General features: G+C 43.4%; 1 long non-coding RNA gene across 1 annotated transcript; it reads right to left on the bottom strand.

The window, feature by feature from the left end:
- Positions 1 to 13232: 13232 nt before the first annotated feature.
- On the bottom strand, positions 13233 to 14044 carry LOC118645967. Its single transcript, XR_004963599.1, has 2 exons — positions 13964 to 14044; positions 13233 to 13609 (listed from the first exon to the last, which is right to left on the bottom strand). It is a non-coding gene; the product is annotated as an uncharacterized LOC118645967 (long non-coding RNA).
- Between the last annotated feature and the right edge of the window lie 107 nt (positions 14045 to 14151).

Below are 14151 nucleotides of genomic sequence, written 5' to 3'. Positions count from 1 at the left end.
TTTTTTTTATTTCAAGGGGGGAAGAGTAATTGGTTGCGACGAGCACCTTGATGGAGGCCCTCGACGCGGATAGATGTCCTGAGAGAGACACGAAGAAGGGAAGGACAAAATGATTGCGACGATCGCTTTGACGCTCTCGACGCGGATAGATACCTTGAGAGAGGCATCGCAGGACGAGAAGTGTGGAGGCATGGGAAAGCAAGTCGCGAAACACGAGACGACGTAAAGACGCGCGGCGAGATAAGCTTTAGTTTCTTAAGTTAATTTACTCGCGATTTTCCAAATACTACTTTGTTGTGAATTATTTAAAATGCTTCTATTTTTTTTTTTCAAGGGGGAAGAGTAATTGGTTGCGACGAGCACCTTGATGGAGGCCCTCGACGCGGATAGATGTCCTGAGAGAGACATCGAAGAAGGGGAAGGACAAAATGATTGCGACGATCGCTTTGACGCTCTCGACGCGGATAGATACCTTGAGAGAGGCATCGCAGGAACGAGAAGTGTGGAGGCATGGGAAAGCAAGTCGCGAAACACGAGACGACGTAAGACGCGCGGCGAGATAAGCTTTAGTTTCTTAAGTTAATTTACTCGCGATTTTCCAAAATACTTTGTTGTGAATTATTTAAAATGCTTCTATTTTTTTATTTCAAGGGGGAAGAGTAATTGGTTGCGACGAGCACCTTGATGGAGGCCCTCGACGCGGATAGATGTCCTGAGAGAGACATCGAAGAAGGGAAAGGACAACATGATTGCGACGATCGCTTTGACGCTCTCGACGCGGATAGATACCTTGAGAGAGGCATCGCAGAACGAGAAGTGTGGAGGCATGGGAAAGCAAGTCGCGAAACACGAGACGACGTAAGACGCGCGGCGAGATAAGCTTTAGTTTCTTAAGTTAATTTACTCGCGATTTTCCAAAATACTTTGTTGTGAAATTATTTAAAATGCTTCTATTTTTTTATTTCAAGGGGGGAAGAGTAATTGGTTGCGACGAGCACCTTGATGGAGGCCCTCGACGCGGATAGATGTCCTGAGAGAGACATCGAAGAAGGGGAAGGACAAAATGATTGCGACGATCGCTTTGACGCTCTCGACGCGGATAGATACCTTGAGAGAGGCATCGCAGGAACGAGAAGTGTGGAGGCATGGGAAAGCAAGTCGCGAAACACGAGACGACGTAAGACGCGCGGCGAGATAAGCTTTAGTTTCTTAAGTTAATTTACTCGCGATTTTCCAAAATACTTTGTTGTGAAATTATTTAAAATGCTTCTATTTTTTTATTTCAAGGGGGAAGAGTAATTGGTTGCGACGAGCACCTTGATGGAGGCCCTCGACGCGGATAGATGTCCTGAGAGAGACATCGAAGAAGGGGAAGGACAAAATGATTGCGACGATCGCTTTGACGCTCTCGACGCGGATAGATACCTTGAGAGAGGCATCGCAGGAACGAGAAGTGTGGAGGCATGGGAAAGCAAGTCGCGAAACACGAGACGACGTAAGACGCGCGGCGAGATAAGCTTTAGTTTCTTAAGTTAATTTACTCGCGATTTTCCAAAATACTTTTTGTTGTGAAATTATTTAAAATGCTTCTATTTTTTTATTTCAAGGGGGGAAGAGTAATTGGTTGCGACGAGCACCTTGATGGAGGCCCTCGACGCGGATAGATGTCCTGAGAGAGACATCGAAGAAGGGGAAGGACAAAATGATTGCGACGATCGCTTTGACGCTCTCGACGCGGATGATACCTTGAGAGAGGCATCGCAGGAACGAGAAGTGTGGAGGCATGGGAAAGCAAGTCGCGAAACACGAGACGACGTAAGACGCGCGGCGAGATAAGCTTTAGTTTCTTAAGTTAATTTACTCGCGATTTTCCAAATACTTTGTTGTGAAATTAATTTAAAATGCTTCTATTTTTATTTCAAGGGGGAAGAGTAATTGGTTGCGACGAGCACCTTGATGGAGGCCCTCGACGCGGATAGATGTCCTGAGAGAGACATCGAAGAAGGGAAGGACAAAATGATTGCGACGATCGCTTTGACGCTCTCGACGCGGATAGATACCTTGAGAGAGGCATCGCAGGAACGAGAAGTGTGGAGGCATGGAAAGCAGTCGCGAAACACGAGACGACGTAAGACGCGCGGCGAGATAAGCTTTAGTTTCTTAAGTTAATTTACTCGCGATTTTCCAAAATACTTTGTTGTGAAATTATTTAAAATGCTTCTATTTTTTTATTTCAAGGGGGGAGAGTAATTGGTTGCGACGAGCACCTTGATGGAGGCCCTCGACGCGATAGATGTCCTGAGAGAGACATCGAAGAAGGGGAAGGACAAAATGATTGCGACGATCGCTTTGACGCTCTCGACGCGGATAGATACCTTGAGAGAGGCATCGCAGGAACGAGAAGTGTGGAGGCATGGAAAGCAAGTCGCGAAACACGAGACGACGTAAGACGCGCGGCGAGATAAGCTTTAGTTTCTTAAGTTAATTTACTCGCGATTTTCCAAAATACTTTGTTGTGAAATTATTTAAAATGCTTTCTATTTTTTTATTTCAAGGGGGGAAGAGTAATTGGGGTTGCGACGAGCACCTTGATGGAGGCCCTCGACGCGGATAGATGTCCTGAGAGAGACATCGAAGAAGGGGGAAGGACAAAATGATTGCGACGATCGCTTTGACGCTCTCGACGCGGATAGATACCTTGAGAGAGGGCATCGCATGAACGAGAAGTGTGGAGGCATGGGAAAGCAAGTCGCGAAACACGAGACGACGTAAGACGCGCGGCGAGATAAGGCTTTAGTTTCTTAAGTAATTACACGCGATTTTTCCAAAATCCTTTGGTTGTGAAGATTATTTAAAATGCTTCTATTTTTTTTATTTCAAGGGGGGAGAGTAATTGGTTGCGACGACACCTTGATGAGGCCTCGACGCGGATAGATGTCCTGAGAGAGACAATCGAAGAAGGGGAAGGACAAAATGATTGCGACGATCGCTTTGACGCTCTCGACGCGGATAGATACCTTTAGAGAGGCATCGCAGGACAGAAGTGTGGGAGGCATGGGAAAGCAAGGTCGCGAAACACGAGACGACGTAGAGGACGCGCGGCGAGATAAGCGTTTAGTTTCTTAAGTTAATTTACACGCGATTTTCCAAAATACTTTGTTGTGAAATTATTTAAAATGCTTCTATTTTTTTATTTCAAGGGGGGAAGAGTATTGGTTTGCGACGAGCAACCTTGATGGAGGCCCTCGACGCGGATAGATGTCCTGAGAGAGACATCGAAGAAGGGGAAGGACAAAATGATTGCGACGATCGCTTTGACGCTCTCGACGCGGATAGATACCTTGAGAGAGGCATCGCAGGAACGAGAAGTGTGGAGGCATGGGAAAGCAAGTCGCGAAACACGAGACGACGTAAGACGCGCGGCGAGATAAGCTTTAGTTTCTTAAGTTAATTTACTCGCGATTTTCCAAAATACTTTGTTGTGAAATTATTTAAAATGCTTCTATTTTTTATTTCAAGGGGGGAAGAGTAATTGGTTGCGACGAGCACCTTGATGGAGGCCCTCGACGCGGATAGATGTCCTGAGAGAGACATCGAGAAGGGGAAGGACAAAATGATTGCGACGATCGCTTTGACGCTCTCGACGCGGATAGATACCTTGAGAGAGGCATCGCAGGAACGAGAAGTGTGGGAGGCATGGGAAAGCAAGTCGCGAAACACGAGACGACGTAAGACGCGCGGCGAGATAAGCTTTAGTTTCTTAAGTTAATTTACTCGCGATTTTCCAAAATACTTTGTTGTGAAATTATTAAAAATGCTTCTATTTTTATTTCAAGGGGGAAGAGTAATTGGGTTGCGACGAGCACCTTGATGGAGGCCCTCGACGCGGATAGATGTCCTGAGAGAGACATCGAAGAAGGGGAAGGACAAAATGATTGCGACGATCGCTTTGACGCTCTCGACGCGGATAGATACCTTGAGAGAGGCATCGCAGGAACGAGAAGTGTGGAGGCATGGGAAAGCAAGTCGCGAAACACGAGACGACGTAAGACGCGCGGCGAGATAAGCTTTAGTTTCTTAAGTTAATTTACACGCGATTTTCCAAAATACTTTGTTGTGAAATTATTTAAAATGCTTCTATGTTTTTATTTCAAGGGGGAAGAGTAATTGGGTTGCGACGAGCACCTTGATGGAGGCCCTCGACGCGGATAGATGTCCTGAGAGAGACATCGAAGAGGGGGAAGGGACAAAATGATTGCGACGATCGCTTTGACGCTCTCGACGCGGATAGATACCTTGAGAGAGGCATCGCAAGGAACGAGAAGTGTGGAGGCATGGGAAAGCAAGTCGCGAAACACGAGACGACGTAAGACGCGCGGCGAGATAAGCTTTAGTTTCTTAAGTTAATTTACTCGCGATTTTCCAAAATACTTTGTTGTGAAATTATTTAAAATGCTTCTATTTTTTTATTTCAAGGGGGGAAGAGTAATTGGTTGCGACGAGCACCTTGATGGAGGGCCCTCGACGCGGATAGATGTCCTGAGAGAGACATCGAAGAAGGGGAAGGACAAAATGATTGCGACGATCGCTTTGACGCTCTCGACGCGGATAGATACCTTGAGAGAGGCATCGCAGGAACGAGAAGTGTGGAGGCATGGGAAAGCAAGTCGCGAAACACGAGACGACGTAAGACGCGCGGCGAGATAAGCTTTAGTTTCTTAAGTTAATTTACTCGCGATTTTCCAAAATACTTTGTTGTGAAATTATTTAAAATGCTTCTATTTTTTATTTCAAGGGGGGAAGAGTAATTGGTTGCGACGAGCACCTTGATGGAGGCCCTCGACGCGGATAGATGTCCTGAGAGAGACATCGAGAGAAGGGGAAGGACAAAATGATTGCGACGATCGCTTTGACGCTCTCGACGCGGATAGATACCTTGAGAGAGGCATCGCAGGAACGAGAAGTGTGGAGGCATGGGAAAGCAAGTCGCGAAACACGAGACGACGTAAGACGCGCGGCGAGATAAGCTTTAGTTTCTTAAGTTAATTTACATCGCGATTTTCCAAAATACTTGTTGTGAATTATTTAAATGCTTCTATTTTTTTATTTCAAGGGGGGAAGAGTAATTGGTTGCGACGAGCACCTTGATGGAGGGCCCTCGACGCGGATAGATGTCCTGAGAGAGACATCGAAGAAGGGGAAGGACAAAATGATTGCGACGATCGCTTTGACGCTCTCGACGCGGATAGATACCTTGAGAGAGGCATCGCAGGAAACGAGAAGTGTGGAGGCATGGGAAAGCAAGTCGCGAAACACGAGACGACGTAAGACGCGCGGCGAGATAAGCTTTAGTTTCTTAAGTTAATTTACTCGCGATTTTCCAAAATACTTTGTTGTGAAATTATTTAAAATGCTTCTATTTTTTTATTTCAAGGGGGGAAGAGTAATTGGTTGCGACGAGCACCTTGATGGAGGCCCTCGACGCGGATAGATGTCCTGAGAGAGACATCGAAGAAGGGGAAGGACAAAATGATTGCGACGATCGCTGTGACGCTCTCGACGCGGATAGATACCTTGAGAGAGGCATCGCAGGAACGAGAAGTGTGGAGGCATGGGAAAGCAAGTCGCGAAACACGAGACGACGTAAGACGCGCGGCGAGATAAGCTTTAGTTTCTTAAGTTAATTTACACGCGATTTTCCAAAATACTTTGTTGTGAAATTATTTAAAATGCTTCTATTTTTTTATTTCAAGGGGGGAAGAGTAATTGGTTGCGACGAGCACCTTGATGGAGGCCCTCGACGCGGATAGATGTCCTGAGAGAGACATCGAAGAAGGGGAAGGACAAAATGATTGCGACGATCGCTTTGACGCTCTCGACGCGGATAGATACCTTGAGAGAGGCATCGCAGGAACGAGAAGTGTGGAGGCATGGGAAAGCAAGTCGCGAAACACGAGACGACGTAAGACGCGCGGCGAGATAAGCTTTAGTTTCTTAAGTTAATTTACACGCGATTTTCCAAAATACTTTGTTGTGAAATTATTTAAAATGCTTCTATTTTTTATTTCAAGGGGGGGAAGAGTAATTGGTTGCGACGAGCACCTTGATGGAGGCCCTCGACGCGGATAGATGTCCTGAGAGAGACATCGAAGAAGGGGAAGGACAAAATGATTGCGACGATCGCTTTGACGCTCTCGACGCGGATAGATACCTTGAGAGAGGCATCGCAGGAACGAGAAGTGTGGAGGCATGGGAAAGCAAGTCGCGAAACACGAGACGACGTAAGACGCGCGGCGAGATAAGCTTTAGTTTCTTAAGTTAATTTACTCGCGATTTTCCAAAATACTTTGTTGTGAAATTATTTAAAATGCTTCTATTTTTTTATTTCAAGGGGGGAAGAGTAATTGGTTGCGACGAGCACCTTGATGGAGGCCCTCGACGCGGATAGATGTCCTGAGAGAGACATCGAAGAAGGGGAAGGACAAAATGATTGCGACGATCGCTTTGACGCTCTCGACGCGGATAGATACCTTGAGAGAGGCATCGCAGGAACGAGAAGTGTGGAGGCATGGGAAAGCAAGTCGCGAAACACGAGACGACGTAAGACGCGCGGCGAGATAAGCTTTAGTTTCTTAAGTTAATTTACTCGCGATTTTCCAAAATACTTTGTTGTGAAATTATTTAAAATGCTTCTATTTTTTTATTTCAAGGGGGGAAGAGTAATTGGTTGCGACGAGCACCTTGATGGAGGCCCTCGACGCGGATAGATGTCCTGAGAGAGACATCGAAGAAGGGGAAGGACAAAATGATTGCGACGATCGCTTTGACGCTCTCGACGCGGATAGATACCTTGAGAGAGGCATCGCAGGAACGAGAAGTGTGGAGGCATGGGAAAGCAAGTCGCGAAACACGAGACGACGTAAGACGCGCGGCGAGATAAGCTTTAGTTTCTTAAGTTAATTTACACGCGATTTTCCAAAATACTTTGTTGTGAAATTATTTAAAATGCTTCTATTTTTTTATTTCAAGGGGGGAAGAGTAATTGGTTGCGACGAGCACCTTGATGGAGGCCCTCGACGCGGATAGATGTCCTGAGAGAGACATCGAAGAAGGGGAAGGACAAAATGATTGCGACGATCGCTTTGACGCTCTCGACGCGGATAGATACCTTGAGAGAGGCATCGCAGGAACGAGAAGTGTGGAGGCATGGGAAAGCAAGTCGCGAAACACGAGACGACGTAAGACGCGCGGCGAGATAAGCTTTAGTTTCTTAAGTTAATTTACTCGCGATTTTCCAAAATACTTTGTTGTGAAATTATTTAAAATGCTTCTATTTTTTTATTTCAAGGGGGGAAGAGTAATTGGTTGCGACGAGCACCTTGATGGAGGCCCTCGACGCGGATAGATGTCCTGAGAGAGACATCGAAGAAGGGGAAGGACAAAATGATTGCGACGATCGCTTTGACGCTCTCGACGCGGATAGATACCTTGAGAGAGGCATCGCAGGAACGAGAAGTGTGGAGGCATGGGAAAGCAAGTCGCGAAACACGAGACGACGTAAGACGCGCGGCGAGATAAGCTTTAGTTTCTTAAGTTAATTTACTCGCGATTTTCCAAAATACTTTGTTGTGAAATTATTTAAAATGCTTCTATTTTTTTATTTCAAGGGGGGAAGAGTAATTGGTTGCGACGAGCACCTTGATGGAGGCCCTCGACGCGGATAGATGTCCTGAGAGAGACATCGAAGAAGGGGAAGGACAAAATGATTGCGACGATCGCTTTGACGCTCTCGACGCGGATAGATACCTTGAGAGAGGCATCGCAGGAACGAGAAGTGTGGAGGCATGGGAAAGCAAGTCGCGAAACACGAGACGACGTAAGACGCGCGGCGAGATAAGCTTTAGTTTCTTAAGTTAATTTACACGCGATTTTCCAAAATACTTTGTTGTGAAATTATTTAAAATGCTTCTATTTTTTTATTTCAAGGGGGGAAGAGTAATTGGTTGCGACGAGCACCTTGATGGAGGCCCTCGACGCGGATAGATGTCCTGAGAGAGACATCGAAGAAGGGGAAGGACAAAATGATTGCGACGATCGCTTTGACGCTCTCGACGCGGATAGATACCTTGAGAGAGGCATCGCAGGAACGAGAAGTGTGGAGGCATGGGAAAGCAAGTCGCGAAACACGAGACGACGTAAGACGCGCGGCGAGATAAGCTTTAGTTTCTTAAGTTAATTTACTCGCGATTTTCCAAAATACTTTGTTGTGAAATTATTTAAAATGCTTCTATTTTTTTATTTCAAGGGGGGAAGAGTAATTGGTTGCGACGAGCACCTTGATGGAGGCCCTCGACGCGGATAGATGTCCTGAGAGAGACATCGAAGAAGGGGAAGGACAAAATGATTGCGACGATCGCTTTGACGCTCTCGACGCGGATAGATACCTTGAGAGAGGCATCGCAGGAACGAGAAGTGTGGAGGCATGGGAAAGCAAGTCGCGAAACACGAGACGACGTAAGACGCGCGGCGAGATAAGCTTTAGTTTCTTAAGTTAATTTACACGCGATTTTCCAAAATACTTTGTTGTGAAATTATTTAAAATGCTTCTATTTTTTTATTTCAAGGGGGGAAGAGTAATTGGTTGCGACGAGCACCTTGATGGAGGCCCTCGACGCGGATAGATGTCCTGAGAGAGACATCGAAGAAGGGGAAGGACAAAATGATTGCGACGATCGCTTTGACGCTCTCGACGCGGATAGATACCTTGAGAGAGGCATCGCAGGAACGAGAAGTGTGGAGGCATGGGAAAGCAAGTCGCGAAACACGAGACGACGTAAGACGCGCGGCGAGATAAGCTTTAGTTTCTTAAGTTAATTTACTCGCGATTTTCCAAAATACTTTGTTGTGAAATTATTTAAAATGCTTCTATTTTTTTATTTCAAGGGGGGAAGAGTAATTGGTTGCGACGAGCACCTTGATGGAGGCCCTCGACGCGGATAGATGTCCTGAGAGAGACATCGAAGAAGGGGAAGGACAAAATGATTGCGACGATCGCTTTGACGCTCTCGACGCGGATAGATACCTTGAGAGAGGCATCGCAGGAACGAGAAGTGTGGAGGCATGGGAAAGCAAGTCGCGAAACACGAGACGACGTAAGACGCGCGGCGAGATAAGCTTTAGTTTCTTAAGTTAATTTACACGCGATTTTCCAAAATACTTTGTTGTGAAATTATTTAAAATGCTTCTATTTTTTTATTTCAAGGGGGGAAGAGTAATTGGTTGCGACGAGCACCTTGATGGAGGCCCTCGACGCGGATAGATGTCCTGAGAGAGACATCGAAGAAGGGGAAGGACAAAATGATTGCGACGATCGCTTTGACGCTCTCGACGCGGATAGATACCTTGAGAGAGGCATCGCAGGAACGAGAAGTGTGGAGGCATGGGAAAGCAAGTCGCGAAACACGAGACGACGTAAGACGCGCGGCGAGATAAGCTTTAGTTTCTTAAGTTAATTTACACGCGATTTTCCAAAATACTTTGTTGTGAAATTATTTAAAATGCTTCTATTTTTTTATTTCAAGGGGGGAAGAGTAATTGGTTGCGACGAGCACCTTGATGGAGGCCCTCGACGCGGATAGATGTCCTGAGAGAGACATCGAAGAAGGGGAAGGACAAAATGATTGCGACGATCGCTTTGACGCTCTCGACGCGGATAGATACCTTGAGAGAGGCATCGCAGGAACGAGAAGTGTGGAGGCATGGGAAAGCAAGTCGCGAAACACGAGACGACGTAAGACGCGCGGCGAGATAAGCTTTAGTTTCTTAAGTTAATTTACACGCGATTTTCCAAAATACTTTGTTGTGAAATTATTTAAAATGCTTCTATTTTTTTATTTCAAGGGGGGAAGAGTAATTGGTTGCGACGAGCACCTTGATGGAGGCCCTCGACGCGGATAGATGTCCTGAGAGAGACATCGAAGAAGGGGAAGGACAAAATGATTGCGACGATCGCTTTGACGCTCTCGACGCGGATAGATACCTTGAGAGAGGCATCGCAGGAACGAGAAGTGTGGAGGCATGGGAAAGCAAGTCGCGAAACACGAGACGACGTAAGACGCGCGGCGAGATAAGCTTTAGTTTCTTAAGTTAATTTACACGCGATTTTCCAAAATACTTTGTTGTGAAATTATTTAAAATGCTTCTATTTTTTTATTTCAAGGGGGGAAGAGTAATTGGTTGCGACGAGCACCTTGATGGAGGCCCTCGACGCGGATAGATGTCCTGAGAGAGACATCGAAGAAGGGGAAGGACAAAATGATTGCGACGATCGCTTTGACGCTCTCGACGCGGATAGATACCTTGAGAGAGGCATCGCAGGAACGAGAAGTGTGGAGGCATGGGAAAGCAAGTCGCGAAACACGAGACGACGTAAGACGCGCGGCGAGATAAGCTTTAGTTTCTTAAGTTAATTTACACGCGATTTTCCAAAATACTTTGTTGTGAAATTATTTAAAATGCTTCTATTTTTTTATTTCAAGGGGGGAAGAGTAATTGGTTGCGACGAGCACCTTGATGGAGGCCCTCGACGCGGATAGATGTCCTGAGAGAGACATCGAAGAAGGGGAAGGACAAAATGATTGCGACGATCGCTTTGACGCTCTCGACGCGGATAGATACCTTGAGAGAGGCATCGCAGGAACGAGAAGTGTGGAGGCATGGGAAAGCAAGTCGCGAAACACGAGACGACGTAAGGCGCGCGGCGAAATAAGTTTTAGTCTCTTATATAATAGAGGCAAAGGGACTCGCAACCCCAGTGCCCTTAAGCGCCACCACAGCATTCAGCCGCCCGACGAATCGGAGCGTTACCGGAGTTACCACGAGGAGGTAGCTGGGTGACTTGGTCGTGAGAGGCTTAGTGGACCTTACGAGAGGTCTTTATTGCGCATCACTCCCCGACAATGATACCCCCTCAAGAGTTTACCCAAAGGAACGTCCAGCCTCCGTGACACCCATACGACGTGGTTCTCAGGCCACTAGGATCTGTGAATCCCAACAACGAACACCAGTCCGCCGCACTGGACTTCGTAAAGCCAGGACAGCTGTTAAACCTTCGCTGCAAGGGCACGTTTCCTTAGGAGAGCGAGAGTACATGCTTACTCTCTGACTACATTAGCTCTCCTTCGGGCAACTTGCAGTATAGACGCAATTGCGGCACTCTCCCCGAAGGGACGCCACGTACGCCTAGAATAAGAGCTCAGAGCAGTTCAGCCACAGACTAATGAACTACTCCTGCTCCGACTGGGTCGTTGGTCTAGTGTACTTAGTCCGAGTTAATCTCAGACACAATGTCACATCGAAAGAACGCCGATCAGGTCTACTCAAGAGAAGGACGCGTCCCGACCCCGAGCCCAAAGAATCCGCAGAGCGGGTATCAAGAGCCCGAGAGGAGCGCCTCTGAGTACCATTGTCAACTCCCTTCTTATTAGTAGATGGCGTTATTGATGTGACAAATATATTGAAAATTTATATCAGTGATATGTAGCGTTATATTAATTGTACTACATACAGGTTGTGGCCCCTGTACATACACTAATATAATGCTACATATAATAAGAAGGAACCCTTAAGATATAAATCCATTTTCGGTTGTGGCCTCTGCGCACAGAAAAAATATACTAACGTTGCTGTCAACAACTTGCTGGTTGTGTATTTGACTGCACTCTGCTACATTCGATCGATTCGACGTAGCAACTCGGAACTCACTCGGAAACGGAACTCGGAACTTTCGGAAGTCGGAAGTTCAGAAGTTGAGATTATTCCGTCATCTCAAGTGTTTCCGTCTGTTAGCGCCTCAACGTGTATAAAACGTGCACTTTGAACTACATAACCAATGTCTACGAAAACCCGTAGAGATAATACAATTTAATATATGGCTGCGTTCAGCAAAAAAAGCAACTTTATTGCAACTGTTGTAAAATTGATCTTTTATATGATTGATGGGTATGGCACTCCCGCCGACATTTAATCAGCGGTCCTTTTTCCTTTAAATGTGTATTTTTTATTTTTTATTTTTTTGTTCGTCGATAATCGCAAGTAAAAATCAAGCAATGTAAATTTTTTTATAAATAATTGTTTTGTTTTTACCGTATATTATTGTGATTGAATATATTTTGGTTAAATTTGATCTGTTTTTACCAAATGAAATTTTACAGGATAAATGACAACATTTTCTTAACTAAAGATTATGTTTTTAATGTAATTTCTAATTAAAATTTTACTCGGTAAAAACGGATCAACCTGTAGAGGCCCTCCACCACCCCCGTCGATTCTTAGTCGACGGTCCTCTTTCTTTAAATGTGTTTTCTTTATTTTATTGTTATTTTTTGTTACATAATTCAATAATACAACATAGCAAAATAAATTTACAGCAAATGCATAAAGAATACAGTATAATTTTACAATATATTTATTACAATTTATATAAGTTAGAATTTATTTCATATTAAATATTAAAAATAAAATTAATAAATTACAAATTATAAAATATTTTACAATACATTTTACAATATATTTTCACCACATTACATAAAAGCGACGAAATAAATACAACAATATTAAAATTCACCATTTGTATTAAATATTCTGGTATTAAAGAATAAAGATATAAACAAAGAATAAAAGTTTAAAAACAAAATTAGAAGAAAATTAAGAACAAACATTAAAATATTAAGAAAATATAAAGTGAAAAGTATATAAATTTAACACGCTAATTTAATAAATTGTGATGTATTATCGTATATCATGTTCTGATTTCCTGTAATATATCGGGCATTAGTATATAATTTTTAATTACATAACATTATAACAACAACAATCATATAATTTTTAATTACACAGATTGTTTCTATAAAATTAAAAAAAGCATTTACATAATTTTTTCGTATCTATTTACATAGAGTATTCTTATCCGTTTTCTATCTATTTTCTAATACCTATTTATTTTTTACATATTTCTATATATTAATATTTCTACCTATTCGTATGATTAATTATAGCGGCTGTTATTACCCCAGAAAGAAATAAAATTTTAAAAGGGAGTTTAAAACATTTCAAGTTTATAGTTAAATTTAGTTGATCGGCATTTATTTTATTCTATTTTAGTTATTTGACGGAATTTATCAGAGACGAAACGGCGCGCAGTTTCTAATTGTGCGCATACGTGCAAGATACATTATATATTTTTTATTATACTTGTAATTTATATTTGATGATGTTGAACACATACCTAACCCTCGCCGAGACTGCAACGGCGTCGAAAAAAATTATTTAATAAATTAAATATGCATGATAAGTTAATGTATATCATTCATTCAGGATTAAATGTTAAATCCTGATCTGTTTTAGTCAATCCACTTTAAAGCAATAGATCCATGAAATAAATATGATATCTAAATGTTATTTATTATTGCAGCATTATAGCAAACATTTCTACATTATATATGAAGTACAATTTTGTCACAGATCTATTACTCCAATTTTAAAAGTTTATTCATCACTCACCGATCGATGCGCAGCGGCAGAGATATTCAGCAACGTCGCTACGATGATTCTATAACAAACAAATGCAAAGTCTAAATTAAACCACGACAGAAATAAACATTTAATATTGAAAAAAAACGGCTTGCAACTCTGTACTTGTGTTCATTAAGTACAAATTGAATTCAAATTAAAACAGAGCTCGCGACTATTAATATTAGATGAGAGATAATTGTTACGGGTCTAAAATTTTTATTTTTCGATTATTTATATAATCATTGTATAATTAATATTTTTCGAAAGAAAAGAAGAGTTTATAAAATTAAAGTTGTGTAAAACTTTACGTGATGTTATATTCTTTATAATTTATCAAGGAAAAATTGAATAGAAAGAAAACTAATAATTCTATGCAAATAATAATACTCACCCCAAAGTTGCTCTGCCGGGGCCCAATGCCTTTCCCAGGCCTCCTCCTCCTCTCGTTGCACAGGACACTCGCGAATAACCGAAATATACTACGATCGCGCGTAGAACTAATTAGACAGCCCTTTTAGCCCATTTACTTGAACGACACTCCCGAAGCAAACGCGCGACACGACGAGCCGGCTACGGTTC

The sequence above is a fragment of the Monomorium pharaonis genome, chromosome 6 (assembly GCF_013373865.1).
Source record: "Monomorium pharaonis isolate MP-MQ-018 chromosome 6, ASM1337386v2, whole genome shotgun sequence".
NCBI lineage: Eukaryota > Metazoa > Arthropoda > Insecta > Hymenoptera > Formicidae > Monomorium > Monomorium pharaonis.
Note: the sequence above shows the minus strand (reverse complement) of the source record. Positions and strands in the feature narration are given on the sequence as shown.